This window comes from Bombina bombina, chromosome 1, assembly GCF_027579735.1.
Source record: "Bombina bombina isolate aBomBom1 chromosome 1, aBomBom1.pri, whole genome shotgun sequence".
Classification (NCBI taxonomy): domain Eukaryota; kingdom Metazoa; phylum Chordata; class Amphibia; order Anura; family Bombinatoridae; genus Bombina; species Bombina bombina.
This window is the reverse complement of record NC_069499.1, coordinates 1,034,595,025-1,034,615,683: the sequence shown is the minus strand read 5'-3', so window position 1 is coordinate 1,034,615,683 and position 20,659 is coordinate 1,034,595,025. Positions and strand designations below refer to the sequence as shown.

Genomic DNA, 20,659 nt, shown 5'->3' with positions numbered 1-20,659 from the left:
TAAGGTAGAGTCACGTGATCACTACGGAGGAGATTTGCAAGACGCTACACACTTGCTTGAAACTGCGGTAAGGAAAAGAAGAGAAAGTGCATAATATTTTGGCTTGCTAAAAAGGTGTTGGTCTAAACCTATGAACAAAACATCCACTAGTTTACTCGAAAGAGATATTAAAGCACAACAGATTAAATAAGTGGCTATAGATCAAGTTTACTCCAATTTTATGGTGGTATGCTGGGTTTGATACAAAGTGTTTTAAAGTGAATATATTTACTGATGTTAATAATGTATTAAGGCAACCCATGTACGTTTTTACTAAGGATTTTTAAAACTGTATTTGTCTAATTAGGTGGTATATGTTTGCACATTAATAATTTAACAATTGAATAGTCATTTAGTTTCTATATACATGCAATTCTATCTCATAATCTATTAGCACATTATATTGTAATAACTACACACAATAGTTCGTTATACTATGGGAGACGTCCAAAATCAATGTTTGAGTTAAATTGTTTAATATTGACCGTTGGTTAATAAATAAGTTTTTATTAAATAGATATTGTGAATCGATTATTGGGTCAGTTTGTACCACTCTGTATTCTATAAATTCTATCTACTCTAATCACCCTGTGATATCTTTAGCTTTTTTAAAGCGCACTCTAAATTTTATTTTTAATTCTTATTTATAATTCATTACACATTTTTGAGGAAGGTATGTTTTTTAGAACGGTTTGATATCTTTTTATTTTATTTGTGGCCAGCGCAGTACTAATACTTCCGTTTATTTAAGTACTGAACAATAACATTGCCCTGCCTCCTGGCTTAATGACAGAGGCAAAGATTAAAGAAACAAATGAGTTCATGGCTGGATTAAAATATTGTTATAAACTGTAAATTAAAATGGTGGTAAATTGCAGATGTCATGCAGTTAACAGGCTAATCATTTGTGGTCTCAGCTTCAGTGTGATAGTTAAAATCAGCTATTATAGTTGGAGATTATCAGAGGTATCTAAAAGTTTAATGATCGTAGGCCTTACAATCATGTCTGCATGCAAGTCTCACACTGTCTATAATAGATGGGAGTGACAGAGCGTGGCATAGTTGCTGCTGATGGATGTGGCTGTCTTAAGTGCCTCAGGACAGTGTCATTTTCCTGATTGCTCCTGTGGTTAATGCAGGTGTCAGAAGCATGGCTTTAACTCGAAAGGATGAGTTCCTCCTGTTCTTAGTGGGTCACCAGGGCTGAGCATTACTGCTAGAAATAGCCCATCTGAGCTGCAGTGAAATGGGATCTTAGCCACAGGGGCAGAGGGCTCTCTGGTTGGAAGGTAAGTGCATTGGCAAGTTTCTACTCAGGAGACTTGTGCAGGGATTCAGAGTGGTGTGGCCTATTCATTGCTGCACTATGTTTCTAAAATGGCGTCCACTACCTGGAGGGGAGGCAGATATCCAGTCCCTGCAAGAGCATCAGGCCATCCTTCAAGGTAAGTGTTTCAGTTCAGGGGCATCATTTAGCATGAGGTAGACTCTCCTGGAGGTTTAACTGCAGGAATGAGGACTGGGTATACAGAACTCACACTAGTGTGCAGCTATTCCTTGCAGCAGCTGGCTCCGCCCCTACATTTTGGTTTTCATGGTGGTTGCTTTGTGTCCTCCTTGTTTACCAGTAAAGCAGAGGGAGCATGTTGTTTTTAACAACTTTCCAATTTACTTATATTATCTAATTTGCATCATTCTCTTGGTATCCTGTGTTGAAGGAGCAGCAATGCACTACCAGGAACTAGCTAAACACAACAAGTGAGCCAATAACAACAGACTTGCAGCCAGCAATTAGCTTCTAGCTCCCAGTAGCGCACTCATTTTAGAAGAGTGGTTTTCAAAGTGTGAGGGGGCCTCTCCAGGGGGGCACTAGAGCATATAAGGGGAAGCATGGGACCAGTTACACTTCACGCTATCCTATGGAAATCACAAGCAGCAGCTGACTTTGGCAAAACATAGAACGCTTTTTAAGAGCCGACAGTGACATTTGTCATGTTGTGGTGGAAAATGGCAAAGGGTGAGATGTAGGTGGAAGAAAGGCACTGAGATAGCTCAGAAAAGTTTTCTTGATCAGTAACTTGCGTTTAACATCTATTAAGGGGGGTGCTGTCTTGTATGACAAAGGGGAGGCCCACCTCAAAAGATTTTGAACATCCATGTATTAGACGTACACTGTCATTGGCTCACCAGATGTGTTTAGCTAGCTCCCAGTAGTACATTGCTGCTCCTGAGTCTACACTTTTAGAGGGTCCCAAAAATGAAAAGCAAATTTGCTAACAGACATAAATTGTAAAGTTGATTAAAAGTGCATGGTCACTCTGCATCATAAAAACCTTAATTTGAAATTTACTGACACAATTTACCTTGAGGGCTCCCCACAGTTTTTCATCAACAGAAAATACAGTCATTTTAAAGGCTACCATCCATGCCACTAGTTTTGTATTTGTCATGTTCCAGATCTTCCCTGAGCAGACATCTTGCACATGCATACTGTGCTTAATGGGAAATCCGGCCCTGGTTCCAGAAGCAGAATCTTCCCTGAGCAGACATCTTGCACATGCATACTGTGCATAATGGGAAATCCGGCCCTGGTTCCAGAAGCAGAATCTTCCCTGAGCAGACATCTTGCACATGCATACTGTGCTTAATGGGAAATCCGGCCCTGGTTCCAGAAGCAGAATCTTCCCTGAGCAGACATCTTGCACATGCATACTGTGCTTAATGGGAAATCCGGCCCTGGTTCCAGAAGCAGAATCTTCCCTGAGCAGACATCTTGCACATGCATACTGTGCATAATGGGAAATCCGGCCCTGGTTCCAGAAGCAGAATCTTCCCTGAGCAGACATCTTGCACATGCATACTGGCTTCCCTCAACCAGGCACACCAGCAGGCAGACAGCTATGGATAAGAAGAATAGAAGGGGACAGACATCAGCCTTCTCATGAGCTGTACCACCCACTGTTAGAGAAAGAAATTGTGAAACCATGAAAGCAGTCTGAGCATCTATCAAGCATCCATTTAAATGTAATCTTTATATAAATTTAAAAAGACAAGAAGAAACAGAAGCATCACATGGCCCAATATTGTCTGGTCCAGAAGATAGATCTGTGTGAATATATAATATAAACTCACATTTGGGAAAGCACTTCAAATAGTGCTATTGCAGCAGTCTGGGATTTCTATTAGTCACCCAGGAGACCAAATTCCGGTATAGATGTGATGTCTAGATGAACAACATAAAGGGACAAAGGTGCCTATATGGCCTAGTATTGTCTTGACAAATATGAGTCAATATGTATTTGAAAAGGGTACTCACATTTGTTGTAGCATCTCCTTTGATGCTATAGAGGCAGGATGGGATCAATATGGTAACCCACCAGACTTAATCAAGGGTTTGCAGTATACCAGGAAATCCAGGAGCCTCCAGTGAATCAGAGAGAGGCCCAGTGCAAAGGGCTCCTCTCAGCAAGAAGTAATGTAGCAACAAAGAAAAATAGCAAGTGTCCCAATATAAAAAGGAGTTTTATTTAAAAATATAAAAACAAAGCTACGCGTTTCTCAGCTCAAGGCTGTTTCATCAGGCTTAATCAGGGTTAAGCCTGATGAAAATCAGCCAATCAGATTGAGCCAATCAGATTGAGCCATTCAGATTGAGCTCGCATTCTATTGGCTGATCGGAACAGCCAATAGAATGCGAGCTCAATCTGATTGGTTGATTGAATCAGCCAATCGGATTGAACTTGATTCTGATTGGCTGATTCCATCAGCCAATCAGAATATTCCTACCTTAATTCCGATTGGCTGATAGAATCCTATCAGCCAATCGGAATTCGAGGGACGCCATCTTGGATGACGTCCCTTAAAGGAACCGTCATTCTTCAGTTGGACGTCGTCGGAAGAAGATGGGTCCGCGCTGGAGGTCTTCACTATGGAGCCGGTCCTCATCGGATGAAGATAGAAGATGCCGCTTGGAAGAAGATGGTTGCCGGTCCGGATCTACTCTTCTTCCCGGATAGGATGAAGACTTTGGACCCTCTTCTGGACTTCTTCAGCCATTGGATGATGGATGTCTAGCCCCCGCTTGGGTTGGATGAAGATTTTGGAGCCAGGATCGATCGGTGTGATACCCGGCGAGGTGAAGATAAGGTAGGAAGATCTTCAGGGGCTTAGTGTTAGGTTTATTTAAGGGGGGTTTGGGTTAGATTAGGGGTATGTGGGTGGTGGGTTGTAATGTGTGTGGGGGGGTATTGTATGTGTTTTTTTACAGGCAAAAGAGCTGAATTTCTTGGGGCATGCCCCGCAAAGGGCCCTGTTCAGGGCTGGTAAGGTAAAAGAGCTTTGAACTTTTGTAATTTAGAATAGGGTAGGGCATTTTTTTATTTTGGGGGGCATTGTTATTTTATTAGGGGGCTTAGAGTAGGTGTAATTAGTTTAAAATTGTTGTAATATTTTTCTAATGTTTGTAAATATTTAGGGGGCAGATTAGGGGTTAATAAATATAATATAGGGGTCGGCGGTGTTAGTGGCAGCAGATTAGGGGTACATAAGGATAATGTAAGTAGCGGCGGTTTACGGAGTGGCAGATTAGGGGTTAATAATAATAATATGCAGGGGTCAGCGATAGCGGAGGCGACAGAATAGGGGTTAATAAGTGTAAGGTTAGGGGTGTTTAGACTCGGGGTACATGTTAGGGTGTTAGGTGCAGACGTAGGAAGTGTTTCCCCATAGGAAACAATGGGCTGCGTTAGGAGCTGAACGCGGCTTTTTTGCAGGTGTTAGGTCTTTTTCAGCTCAAACAGCCCCATTGTTTCCTATGGGGGAATCGTGCATGAGCACGTTTTTGAAGCTGGCCGCGTCCGTAAGCAACTCTGGTATCGAGAGTTGAAGTTGTGTTAAATATGCTCTACGCTCCTTTTTTGGAGCCTAACGCAGCCATTCTGTGGACTCTCAATACCAGAGTTATTTAAAAGGTGCGGCCAGAAAAAAAGCCAGCGTTAGCTACGCGGGTCGTTACCGACAAAACTCTAAATCTAGCCGTTAGTCTTGTAGCAAAAGCCATAGGTCCGGATTACAAGTGGTGCACTAATGGTAGCGCGGAATGTGATAAGCAGTATTGCCGGACCGCACTAACAGTAGCATGCAACTTGATATTACAAGTCCATAGTAAATCCCATGTACCAGAGAAGGGTTATAGGTTGTGCACAAGTGCAAGCCAAAACTGCACTAGAATATTAAACGTGACTTGAGACTTGAAGTATAAGGGTTGATTTTTTTTTTGCGCAAAACACATTTAAAACATATTAAAATAAACTATTACAGTCATAGATACACTCTTAAATAAAACTATTTAATATTGATACAAATATTTTAAAAAGGTTAAAAAGGGATTTGGTATATGGCAAAGTGGTTGAATGGAAAGAACTCCATTGTGTGTGTGTGTGTATATATATATATATATATATATATATATATATACATATATACACATATATACATACACACACACACATTCTTGTGGAAAGGTGAAGGAAAGCTAATAGACAACTTCATAGAATACATTAATAACAATAATTATAACCTTAAATTCACTAAATCTTATTCCCAAATCCAAATAGAATTTTTGGATCTTATTCTATATAAAGACTCAGAAGGAAAAATAGCAGTTAAGAACTATAGGAAGATAACAGATAGGAATAGTTATAGTAAGTTCCCATGGGAATAGGGCCCTCAAACCCTCTTGTATGTGTTTGTAAATTTTGTCCTGTCTTTTACAAGTCTTGTATTGTTTTATTTAAATGAATTGTATCCATGGACAGCGCTGCGGAATATGTTGGCGCTTCATAAATAAAGTATAATAATAAAAAATAATAATCCAAGCTAAGAGTGCACACATAAAATGTTGGATGGACAATGTTCCCTATAGTCAGTTCCTTCGATTAAAAAGGAACTGCACACATATAGATGAATTCAACAGTGAAGCTGATATTCTTGAAAATAAATTTTTAGAAAAGGGATACAACATAGAAAACATTAGATCAGCTAGAAATGAAGCTTCTAACAAAGATAGAAGCTCTCTTTTTGAGAAAACAGAGACAGACAAATGAACCCTTAGGGCAGTGGCGTATTTAGGTTTTAGGCTGTAATATGTTTTAGTCATGGTGTAATTTGAATATATATATATATATATATATATATATATATATATATATATATATATATATATATATATATATATATATATATATATATACACACACACACATACACACAGCCCCTCTCTCCCACACACAGCCACTCTCCCCCCCCCCACACACACAGCCACTCTCCCCCCCCACACACAAAGCCACTCTCTCACACACACACACACAGCCACTCTCTCACACACACACACACAGCCACTCTCTCTCACACACACAGCCACTCTCTCTCTCTCTCTCACACACACACACACACAGCCACTCTCTCACACACACACAGCCACTCTCTCTCACACAGCCACTCTCTCACACACACACACACAGCCACTCTCTCACACACACACACACAGCCACTCTCTCACACACACACACAAACACAGCCACTCTCTCACACACACAGCCACTCTCTCACACACACAGCCACTCTCTCACACACACACACACAGCCACTCTCTCACACACACACACAGCCACACACACACAGCCCCTCTCTCTCTCTCTCTCTCACATACACACACACACAGCCACTTTCTCTCACACACACACACACACAGCCACTCTCACACACACACACACAGCCACTCTCACATACACACACACAGCCACTCTCACATACACACACACAGCCACTCTCTCACACACACAGCCACTCTCACACACACAGCCACGGGAATAGGGCCCTCAATCCCTCCTGTATGTGTTTGTAAATTTTGTCCTGTCTTTTACAAGTCTTGTATTGTTTTATTTAAATGAATTGTATCCATGGACAGCGCTGCGGAATATGTTGGCGCTTCATAAATAAAGTATAATAATAAAAAATAATAATCCAAGCTAAGAGTGCACACATAAAATGTTGGATGGACAATGTTCCCTATAGTCAGTTCCTTCGATTAAAAAGGAACTGCACACATATAGATGAATTCAACAGTGAAGCTGATATTCTTGAAAATACATTTTTAGAAAAGGGATACAACATAGAAAACATTAGATCAGCTAGAAATGAAGCTTCTAACAAAGATAGAAGCTCTCTTTTTGAGAAAACAGAGACAGACAAATGAACCCTTAGGGCAGTGGCGTATTTAGGTTTTAGGCTGTAATATGTTTTAGTCATGGTGTAATTTGAATATATATATATATATATATATATATATATATATATATATATATATATATATACACACATACACACAGCCCCTCTCTCCCACACACAGCCACTCTCCCCCCCCCCACACACACACAGCCACTCTCCCCCCCCACACACACAGCCACTCTCTCACACACACACAAAGCCACTCTCTCACACACACACACAGCCACTCTCTCTCACACACACAGCCACTCTCTCTCTCTCACACACACACACACACACAGCCACTCTCTCACACACACACAAACACAGCCACACACACACACACACAGCCACTCTCTCACACACACACACACACACACACAGCCACTCACACACACACACACACAGCCTCACACACACACACACACAGCCTCACACACACACACACACACACACAGCCACTCTCACACACACACACAGCCACTCTCACACACACACACAGCCACTCTCACACACACAGCCACTCTCACACACACAGCCACTCTCACACACACACACAGCCACTCTCACACACACACACAGCCACTCTCACACACACACACACAGCCACTCTCACACACACACACACAGCCACTCTCACACACACACACACAGCCACTCTCTCTCACACACACACAGCCACTCTCTCTCACACACACAGCCACTCTCTCTCACACACACAGCCACAGCCACTCTCTCTGTATATATATATATATATTTATATATATATATATATATAAACACAGCCCCTCCCACACACAGCCACTCTCCCCCACACACACACAGCCCCTCTCTCTCTCTCACACACACACACACAACCACTCTCACACACACACACACACAGCCACTCTCACACAGCCACTCTCTCACACACACACACACACAGCCCCTCTCTCTCTCTCACATACACACACACACACACACAGCCACTTTCTCTCACACACACACAGCCACTCTCACACACACACACAGCCACTCTCACACACAGCCACTCTCACATACACACACAGCCACTCTCTCACACACACAGCCACTCTCACACACACAGCCACGGGAATAGGGCCCTCAATCCCTCCTGTATGTGTTTGTAAATTTTGTCCTGTCTTTTACAAGTCTTGTATTGTTTTATTTAAATGAATTGTATCCATGGACAGCGCTGCGGAATATGTTGGCGCTTCATAAATAAAGTATAATAATAAAAAATAATATTCCAAGCTAAGAGTGCACACATAAAATGTTGGATGGACAATGTTCCCTATAGTCAGTTCCTTCGATTAAAAAGGAACTGCACACATATAGATGAATTCAACAGTGAAGCTGATATTCTTGAAAATAAATTTTTAGAAAAGGGATACAACATAGAAAACATTAGATCAGCTAGAAATGAAGCTTCTAACAAAGATAGAAGCTCTCTTTTTGAGAAAACAGAGACAGACAAATGAACCCTTAGGGCAGTGGCGTATTTAGGTTTTAGGCTGTAATATGTTTTAGTCATGGTGTAATTTGAATATATATATATATATATATATATATATATATATATACACACATACACACAGCCCCTCTCTCCCACACACAGCCACTCTCCCCCCCCCCCCCCACACACACACACACAGCCACTCTCTCACACACACACACAGCCACTCTCTCACACACACACACAGCCACTCTCTCACACACACACACAGCCACTCTCTCACACACACACACAGCCACTCTCTCACACACACACACAGCCACTCTCTCACACACACACACACACACACACAGCCACTCTCACACACACACACACAGCCACTCTCACACACACACACACAGCCACTCTCACACACACACACACACACAGCCACTCACACACACAGCCACTCTCACACACACAGCCACTCTCACACACACACAGCCACTCTCTCTCACAGCCACAGCCACTCTCACACACACACAGCCAATCACACACACAGCCACAGCCACTCTCTCTGTATATATATATATATATATATATATATATATATATAAACACACAGCCCCTCCCACACACAGCCACTCTCCCCCACACACACACACACAGCCCCTCTCTCTCTCTCTCACACACACACACACAGCCCCTCTCTCTCTCTCACACACACACACACACACACACAGCCACTCTCACACACACACACACAGCCACTCTCACACACACAGCCACTCTCTCTCACACAGCCACTCTCTCTCACACACACACACACACAGCCCCTCTCTCTCTCTCACATACACACACACACACACACACAGCCACTTTCTCTCTCACACACACACACAGCCACTCTCACACACACACACAGCCACTCTCTCACACACACACAGCCACTCTCTCACACACACACAGCCACTCTCACATACACACACACAGCCACTCTCTCACACAGCCACTCTCACATACACAGCCACGGGAATAGGGCCCTCAATCCCTCCTGTATGTGTTTGTAAATTTTGTCCTGTCTTTTACAAGTCTTGTATTGTTTTATTTAAATGAATTGTATCCATGGACAGCGCTGCGGAATATGTTGGCGCTTCATAAATAAAGTATAATAATAAAAAATAATAATCCAAGCTAAGAGTGCACACATAAAATGTTGGATGGACAATGTTCCCTATAGTCAGTTCCTTCGATTAAAAAGGAACTGCACACATATAGATGAATTCAACAGTGAAGCTGATATTCTTGAAAATAATTTTTTAGAAAAGGGATACAACATAGAAAACATTAGATCAGCTAGAAATGAAGCTTCTAACAAAGATAGAAGCTCTCTTTTTGAGAAAATAGAGACAGACAAATGAACCCTTAGGGCAGTGGCGTATTTAGGTTTTAGGCTGTAATATTTTTTAGTCATGGTGTAATTTGAATATATATATATATATATATATATATATATATATATATACATACACACACATACACACAGCCCCTCTCTCCCACACACAGCCACAGCCACTCACACACACACACACACACAACCACTCTCACACACACACACAGCCACTCACACACAGCCTCTCTCTCTCACACACACACAGCCACTCTCACACACACACAGCCACTCTCTCTCACACACACACACACACACAGCCACTCTCACACACACAGTCACTCTCACACACACAGTCACTCTCACACACAACGCCACTCACACACAGCCTCTCTCTCTCACTCACTCTCACACACACACAGCCACTCTCACACACACACAGCCACTCTCACACACACACAGCCACTCTCACACACACACAGCCACTCTCACACACACACAGCCACTCTCACACACACAGCCACTCTCACACACACAGTCACTCTCACACACACAGCTACTCTCACACACACAGCTACTCTCACACACACAGCTACTCTCACACACACACACAACGCCACTCACACACAGCCTCTCTCTCTCACTCTCTCTCACACACACACATACACACACAGCCACTCTCTCACACACACACACAGCCACTCTCACATACACACACACAGCCACTCTCACACACACACTCTCACACACACATCCACTCTCTCACACACACAGCCACTCTCTCACACAGCCACTCTCACACACAGCCACTCTCACACACAGCCACTCTCACACACAGCCACTCTCACACACACACACACAGCCACTCTCACACACACACACAGCCACTCTCACACACACACATACAGCCACTCTCTCACATACACACACACACATACGCACTATCACAATAGAGCATAAAAAAAGCATTTCCTTCTTCTAAATTTTGCTGACTAAGCAGCACACAGCTACCATGTACCTTACTATCTTTTCTTTGTGTTCCTAGGGATACAATTACATGTTTTAACAAATTAAATCATGTCTTTTTTTTTACTATAATGGCCCTTTAAAATAAATAAAAAAATAATATATGGCAAAGTATGTTTGTTAAATAAATACATTTTATGTTACAATCCTTTGATTATCACCTGATACGTTTCACACAAGGCTTTCTCACAGAAGCGCCACTAATAAACTCAAACGTTATGTGATTGTGTAATAGAGAGCAGTATTCACATTTAGGGAGCACACTCGTGTTACAGTTATGAGATTCAGTGGGTTTTATGTTTTAGAGAAAATGACAGTTCTTACATAAAAAAAGCTCAGGGTTCAAATTAAACATCTGTTCATACCGCTCACAGTACAACTCGTTACCCATAGCTCTGACTTGTCACATCTATTGTCACATCTATTGTCTAATTACTGTTATTAGGCTTGGCTGAGATGAGTTTTGCCATTACAATCTCGACATAACCATGATAACCAGTAAGGTTGCTAGCTGTAGTTAGCGTTTTGAAGAAAGCCGTGTGAGCAATAACCTCTCCGAGTCCATTGTGAAAAGAAGCTAAAAAGTCCCGAGGCAGAAATTTGCTTTTTGTATCCCTTGAGCAGCTGAACGTCTAAATTCAGTGAATAATAAACTTCAGCCTCGTTGTTACCAGCGGGTGATGTCACACTCACAACACATGTAATGTATATAACACACGTTACCTGTAGAAAAGCTTCTAGACAGCATCTGAGAGTGACTGAACTGACAGGGGCGGGAAATAAGGTTAGGGGGTGATGGTGTAAATGTAAGACATAGGGGCCTATTTATCAAGCCGTCTACTTTACCTGCCTTCGCCGGTTCAATACGCCCGCCTAAGCTCGTCTACCATCGCCGCCACGGACCTGCAAAATTTCGCCTAAGTTATCAATAAAGCTGTCAAAAAGCTGCACACCAAGTACGGGGCGATGAGCAGCGGACTGTGATAGTTATCACTCATCCGATCTCGCTGCTCTTCGGCTTTTTCCCAGCTTTATTGCTAGCCTGTCACTAAGCACCCACACTAACTACACTGTTCTACCCCCTATACCGGCACCCCCGGAGCCCCCCGCAATTCAATAAAGTTATTAAACCCTAAACCGCCGCTCCTACACCCCGCCGCAACTCTTATAAATGTATTAACCCCTAAACCGCCGCTCCCGGACAACGCCGCCACCTACATTATACCTAGTAACCCCTATCCTGCCCCCCCCCTATACCGTCGCCACCTATAATAAATTTATTAACCCCTATCCTGCCGATCCCAGACCTCGCCGCAACTAAATAAATAGTTCAACCCCTAAACCGCCTCAACCTATATTAAACTTATTAACCCCTAATCTGCCCCCCCCCACACACACACCGTCGCCACTTATAATAAATTTATTAACCCCTATCCTGCCCCCCCTACACCGCCGCAACTATAATAAAATTATTAACCCCTAAACCTGTCTAACATTAACCCTAACACCCCCTAACTTAAATATTAATTAAATAAATCTAAATAATATTTATGTTATTAACTAAAGTAATCCTATTTAAAACTAAATACTTACCTTTAAAATAAACCCGAATATAGCTACAATATAAATAATAATTATATTGTAGCTATTTTAGGATTTATTTTTATTTTACAGGCAAATTTAAATTTATTTTAACTAGGTACAATAGCTATTAAATAGTTATTGACTATTTAATAGCTACCTAGTTAAAATAAAGACAAATTTACCTGTAAAATAAAAACTAACCTAAGTTACAATTACACCTAACACTACACTATCATTAAATAAATTATTCCTATTTAAATCTAAATACTTACCTGTAAAATAAACCCTAAGATAGCTGCAATGTAATAACTAACTAAAGTACAAAAAATAAAAAAGCTAAGTTACAAAAAATAAAAAAAATAAGTTACAAACATTTAAAACATATTACAACAATTTTAAGCTACTAACACCTAATCTAAGCCCCCTAATAAAATAACAAAGCCCCCCAAAATAAAAAAATGCCCTACCCTATTCTAAATTAAAAAAGTTCAAAGCTCTTTTACCTTACCAGACCTTAAAAGGGCCTTTTGCGGGGCATGCCTCAAAGAATTCAGCTCTTTTGCCTGTAAAAGAAAAATACAACCCCCCCAACATTACAACCCACCACCCACATACCCCTAATCTAACCCAAACCCCCCTTAAAAAAACCTAACACTACCCCCCTGAAGATCATCCTACCTTTAGTCGTCTTCAGCCAGCCGACCCACCGATAGAAGCGAAGAGGATATCCGGAGCGGTAGAAGTCATCAACCAGGCAGCGCTGAAGAAATCTTCCATCCGATGAAGTCATCATCCAGGTGGCGCTGAAGAAATCTTCCATCGGGGTGATGTCATCTTCCAAGCGGCGTCTTCAATCTTCATCCATCCGGAGCGGAGCGGAGCCATCTTCAGACGAGCCGACGCGGAGCCATCCTCTTCTTCCCAACGACTACCGACGAATGGATATTTCTTTAAGGGACGTCATCCAAGATGGCGTCCCTTCAATTCCGATTGGCTGATAGGATTCTATTAGCCAATCGGAATTAAGGTAGGAAAAATCTGATTGGCTGATTGAATCAGCCAATCAGATTGAAGTTCAATCCGATTGGCTGATCCAATCAGCCAATCAGATTGAGCTCAAATTCTATTGGCTGATCGGAACAGCCAATAGAATGCAAGCTCAATCTGATTGGCGGAGCCATCTTCAGACGAGCCGACGCAGAGCCATCCTCTTCTTCCCGACGACTACCGACGAATGGATATTTCTTTAAGGGACGTCATCCAAGATGGCGTCCCTTCAATTCCGATTGGCTGATAGGATTCTATCAGCCAATCGGAATTAAGGTAGGAAAAATCTGATTGGCTGATTGAATCAGCCAATAGATTGAGCTCGCATTCTATTGGCTGATCGAAACAGCCAATAGAATGCAAGCTCAATCTGATTGGCTGATTGGATCAGCCAATCGGATTGAACTTGAATCTGATTGGCTGATTCAATCAGCCAATCAGATTTTTCCTACCTTAATTCCGATTGGCTGATAGAATCCTATCAGCCAATCGGAATTGAAGGGACGCCATCTTGGATGACGTCCCTTAAAGGAATATCCATTCGTCGGTAGTCGTCGGGAAGAAGAGGATGGCTCCACGTCGGCTCGTCTGAAGATGGCTCCGCTCCGGATGGATGAAGATTGAAGACGCCGCTTGGAAGATGACATCGCCCGGATGGAAGATTTCTTCAGCGCCGCCTGGATGATGACTTCATCGGATAGAAGACTTCTTCAGTGCTGCCTGGATGATGACTTCTTCCGCTCCGGATCTCCTCTTCGGTTCCATTGGTGGGTCAGCTGGCTGAAGATGACTAAAGGTAGGATGATCTTCAGGGGGGTAGTGTTAGGTTTTTTTTAAGGGGGGTTTGGGTTAGATTAGGGGTATGTGGGTGGTGGGTTGTAATGTTGGGGGGGGTTGTATTTTTCTTTTACAGGCAAAAGAGCTGAATTATTTGGGGCATGCCCCGCAAAAGGCCCTTTTAAGGGCTGGTAAGGTAAAAGAGCTTTGAACTTTTTTAATTTAGAATAGGGTAGGGCATTTTTTTTATTTTGGGGGCTTTGCTATTTTATTAGGGGGCTTAGATTAGGTGTAAGTAGCTTAAAATTGTTGTAATATGTTTTAAATGTTTGTAACTTATTTTTTTTATTTTTTGTAACTTAGCTTTTTTTATTTTTTGTACTTTAGCTAGTTTATGTAATTGTATTTAATTGTAGTTATTTGTAGTTAATTTATTTTATTAATTTAATGATAGTGTAGTGTTAGGTTTAATTGTAACTTAGGTTAGGATTTATTTTACAGGTAATTTTGTATTTCTTTTAGCTAGGTAGTTATTAAATAGTTAATAACTATTTAATAACTATTCTAACTAGCTAAAATAAATACAAACTTACCTGTAAAATAAATATAAATCCTAAAATAGCTACAATGTAATTATTAATTACATTGCAGCTATCTTAGGGTTTATTTTACAGGTAAGTATTTAGATTTAAATAGGAATAATTTATTTCATGATAGTGTAGTGTTAGGTATAATTGTAACTTAGGTTAGTTTTTATTTTACAGGTAAATTTCTCTTTATTTTAACTAGGTATCTATTAAATAGTTAATAACTATTTAATAGCTATTGTACCTAGTTAAAATAAATTGAAATTTGCCTGTAAAATAAAAATAAATCCTAAGATAGCTACAATATAATTATTATTTATATTGTAGCTATAATAGGGTTTATTTTAAAGGTAAGTATTTAGTTTTAAATAGGATTCATTTATTTAATAAGAGAAATATTATTTAAATTTATTTAATTAATATTTAAGTTAGGGGGTGTTAGGGCTAGTGTTAGACTTATTATTACAGTGGCGGTGGTGTAGGGGGGCAGGATAGGGGTTAATACATTTATTATAGGTGGCGACGGTGTAGGGGGGCAGATTAGGGGTTAATAAGTTTAATATAGGTTGCGGCGGGGTCCGGGATTGGCGGTTTAGGGGTTAAACTATTTATTTAGTTGCGGCGAGGTCCGGGATCGGCAGGGTAGGGGTTAATAACTTTATTATAGAGGGCGACGGTATAGGGGGGGCAGGATAGGGGTTGCTAGGTATAATGTAGGTGGCGGCGGGGTCTGGGAGCGGCGGTTTAGGGGTTAATACATATATTATAGTTGCGGCGGGGACCGGGAGCAGCAGTTTAGGGGTTAACATATTTATTATAGTGGCAGTGGGCTCTGGGAGCGCAGTTTAGTGGTTAACATATTTAGTATAGCTTGCGACGGAGTCCGGGAGCGGCGGTTTAGGGGGTAATAACTTTATTTAGTTGCGGCGGTGTAGGGGGGGACAGATAAGGGGTGTTTAGACTCGGGGTACATGTTAGGGTGTTAGGTGTAGACATCTCCCATAGGAATCAATGGGATGTCTGGCAGCAGCGAACATGAGCTTTCGCTATGGTCAGACTCCCATTGATTCCTATGGGATCCACCGCCTCCAGGGCGGCGGATTCAAAACCAGGTACACTGGGCCGGAAAAGTGCCAAGTGTACCTGCTAGTTTTTTGATAACTAGCAAAAGTAGTCAGATTGTGCCAAACTTGTGTGCGGAACATCTGTAGTGACGTAAGCATCGATCTGTGTCGGACTGAGTCCGGCGGATCGAAGCTTACATCACTAAATTCTACTTTTGCCGGTATCTAGGGTTTGATATCTAAGGCGAATCAGCCTCGCCACAAATACGCTGTGGAATTCCAGCGTATTTGAGGTTGACGGCTTGATAAATAGGCCCCACAGTCTCATCATGGGTCTCATTCTGTAGTCAAATTTGAAGCACATAATAGCGTTTTATTCCAGCTCAGTAAAATATACGCTGTAGAAGACCAGGACACAGCAAAAATACTGTACTGCTAAACTAGTACCGTGTCCTACTGTGTCCTGCTCTACGGCTTATATTTTACTGAGCGAGCTGGAATAAAAGCTACATTTAAAACTTCATTCGTAGGATCCTCTAATAAAGAGCATTGGTGTCAGTGGGGTGCGCTTTTTACCAGTGATTCATTGAAGATGCGTCCCACACTGAATCACTTCTCTTCTGTGATGGATCACCTCTAGCTCCACCTCCAGATTGCTTTACTTGTGCGCAGCGTGATTGCAATGTAAGACTTAAGCGGAGCCTAGAACTTCATGAATGGTGCTTGCCCCGCTACCAAATCTGCAGCCCCTACCCAATCTGCCGCCCTAGGCACGGGCCAATACGCCCCTGCCTTAGGGACAAGTATTCATAGTGAAATAGTTAAATCCCTTTCTACAAATATCAAACCCATCAGATTTATCACCACATATGAGGGCTCAAGAAAGCTGGAAAACATTTTTAAAAAAACTAATAAGGTATACCAAAGCGCCAACTATACGAAGGCTGGGTCTGGACCTAATGCAATATTGTCAAACAATTACAATAAACAATTTATTGAGTACACAAATAAGTTAAAAACATGGATCCATGTATAAACAATCAAATTTATACAACAATAATAGCTAAATGAATAGTTAAAACAAATAGTTATGTAACGGATATAGCATTTAAAATGGTGCAAACATTGCTCTTAAAAATATTCATAAAAAATTCCAAATTTAGTATAAGGCTCACAACAGAAATTCCACTTTGTGTTTACCATATACACATACACAAATTTGTACAGCAATAATAGCTAAATGAATAGTTAAAACAAATAGTTAAATAGCAGATATGGCATTTAAAATTGTGCAAACAATGCTCTTAAAAAATATTCCTAAAAAATTCCAAATTAAGTATAAGGCTCACAACAAAAATTCAACTTTGTGTTTACCACATACACATAATAGGTGAAATGTATTAGTCAGTTATATAATATTATCTAACCAATAATGTTCTCGATTCTATGCAATACTAAATATTGCCAATAGTGACTAATGTGTAAGGCTCTGAGTAAGACCTTTAACTGTGTGTTTACCACATACGCATTGTCAAGTAAAAAATATTGTGACAGCAATAAACCAATGTAAAGAATGTGTATCAAAAAAGTTGTGTGCAAAAATTAGTGTACAAAAGATATTAATGGTCAAAAAATAGGTTGATCTTCAAAAAACGTGAATTAAGAACAAAGATTGTGAAAAATGAAAAACCAAAAATTTACAAAAACATTGTGGTGTGTTCCAATAGTAACTTATATAAATGTAAATAATAGTCCAAAAAATAGTCCAACAGTGAAAACTTAATAGAAAAAATAATCCAACAATAAATTATAATAAGTAGTGTGTCTCTTTAAGAAAAAACAATAATCCTTAAAGTGTTGTGAATCCTAACAGCAATAGTTATGGTGATTTTCCAAGTGTTTTATACTGAATAGCAGTGTCAGTACTTGCTATCCGTTTTCCAACCCAAAATTCTATCTTCTTGGCAAATATTTTGTTATAATCCCTGGATGATCCTTCTGTAAAAGAAAGATATGATAGTGTAGATTGTTTATAGATCAATAGAAAATTAAATTATGCTTACCAGTCGACGCATTTCGGTCACAAAGAGACCTTTATCAAGACTGGTTTTATGGTGTTAGTAGTGGTCTTTTTATACCAGACTGATTGCTGGCCATAAAATTGTGGAACAGGAAGTGTTTGTTAAGCACTTCCTGTTTTACTGACCTTAAATGTGTGTTTAAAATATACAGTTTATAGTTTAAAAATTTGTGATTAAAAAATCCATTATAATACATTTAGATGGTATCCTTATTTTGTCAAGCTCTATCTGCATCTGGTCATTTTTATTCAGAGAAAATACAAAAATTCCTATGTTAGAATACAGTGTTCCAGATTTGGAAAAATATATATACAGACCCAGCCTTTTTAGTTATGACTTCATACCTATTATTTAAAAAATGTTCCTACCGCACCTGGTGTTCCCAGGCGGTCTCCCATCCAGGTACTGACCAGGCCTGGCCCTGCTTAACTTCCAAGATCAGACGGGATCAGGTGCATTCAAGGAAGTGTGGCTGTAGACATTTCTGTATTAGCCCTATTTCTCATCATGATCTGATCAGAAAGAGAGTTTACTGTCATCTCCAAGCCGTTTTTCAGCTGTTTCTATTGGGTATAATCTCAGTAGAGGCTTGGTTTCTATTGGATGGGGCAGGGGTGTGTATAATAGGCTCAATTTCATTGGATAGTAGTTGGAATGTTGTTAAAACATTCCATTATCTGTCATAATAAAGCCATTTTAGCGTATATGTTAAGGTGTCATTTTTAGATGTCATTTCTAGATGCCAATTTTTACATATGCTTGCTAATCTAAGAGAATAAAAAGCGGAAACAAGACATATTCTATATAAAGGACGGACTTGCTAGTTTCATCTTTTACTTATTACACAATCTATGCTGATTATATATTCCTTACAATATTCCTAATGGTGTTATATTGTTGTCTTCTATATACTGGATTTTGCTATAGTGCTATGTCTGTGCTGAGGTGTGAATTATTATTCAGAATAAAGAGAAATGTTTTTTTTTTTTTTATATACAAACAAGGTGAAACCTCAATAGGTTTTAAGTGGAACAGAAACGTATGGGAACCAGATGGTGGTGTAGAAATATTAAACAACCTTTATTTGTTTAACATAAATATCCAATCGAGTGGGAAAGTGACCTCTATACTAGTAGTGTCTTATCTGGAAAGATATTAGCCCTGATTGATGTGTTATATAATCATAGAAAAACTATCAGATAAACTATCCTCAAATCTTTTTTCAAATTTAGAATAGACACCTATCATTACAAACTCATTGGTGTGTGGCATATAGTGTACCCTAGTGACGAGTGTAAAGCATCTGTGGGTTAACCTAGTTCACCCAAAACCTTTTTCTTTTTAAATTATAATTTATAATTATATTTGTTCCTGTTTATGTACTATATATCAAGAGTATTATGTCTGAGTTTATATATATGAATGATTGAATTGCTGTCTTCTTTAAATATGAACATCAAATATGTTTTAGGTACTAACCTTGTGAAAATCTATCTAAATCACAAAGTTTATAGAGGGGTATGTAGCTAGCAGTGCTAGAGTATTAGGAATAGAGCCATAATGCAACCAGAAGATGCCCATATATGGGTATACGTTTAAAATTTGTCATATATGCAGAGAGAGGTGGATATAGCAGGAGGTATTCATACACAGTTAGGGGAATTTAATTTTTTTAGAAGATCGTTGATTATGATACTTGCTATCATGTTTCACAACCCGTGTATTCATAAAAGCAAACACAGTATTATACTGTTCTTCGCCAAAAGAGGCACTTCTCATGGGATTAGTAAAATTAAACATATTCCCATAGTTTCTCTGGGTTGCTTTTGAGATTTTTCCTTTATATCTCATTATAGTTAGTTTAGTTAAGGTTTAAAAGGTGAGATAGATCCTCTTTGTTGTTTAACCCTCTGGGATATAAGCAGTCTACTGAGATTATACCCAATAGAAACAGCTGAAAAACGGCTTGGAGATGACAGTAAACTCTCTTTCTGATCAGATCATGATGAGAAATAGGGCTAATACAGAAATGTCTACAGCCACACTGCCTTGAATGCACCTGATCCCGTCTGATCTTGGAAGTTAAGCAGGGCCAGGCCTGGTCAGTACCTTGATGGGAGACCGCCTGGGAACACCAGGTGCGGTAGGAACATTTTTTAAATAATAGGTATGAAGTCATAACTAAAAAGGCTGGGTCTGTATATATATTTTTCCAAATCTGGAACACTGGATTTTTTAATCACAAATTTTTAAACTATAAACTGTATATTTTAAACACACATTTAAGGTCAGTAAAACAGGAAGTGCTTAACAAACACTTCCTGTTCCACAATTTTATGGCCAGCAATCAGTCTGGTATAAAA

At 40.1% G+C, this 20,659-nt stretch overlaps 2 pseudogenes; one reads left to right on the top strand and one right to left on the bottom strand.

The window, feature by feature from the left end:
- Window positions 1–18,657: 18,657 nt before the first annotated feature.
- On the bottom strand, window positions 18,658–18,776 carry LOC128646435 (uncharacterized; annotated as a pseudogene).
- Window positions 18,777–20,327: 1,551 nt separating this feature from the next.
- Window positions 20,328–20,446, top strand: LOC128646125 (uncharacterized; annotated as a pseudogene).
- The last annotated feature ends 213 nt before the right edge of the window (window positions 20,447–20,659 follow it).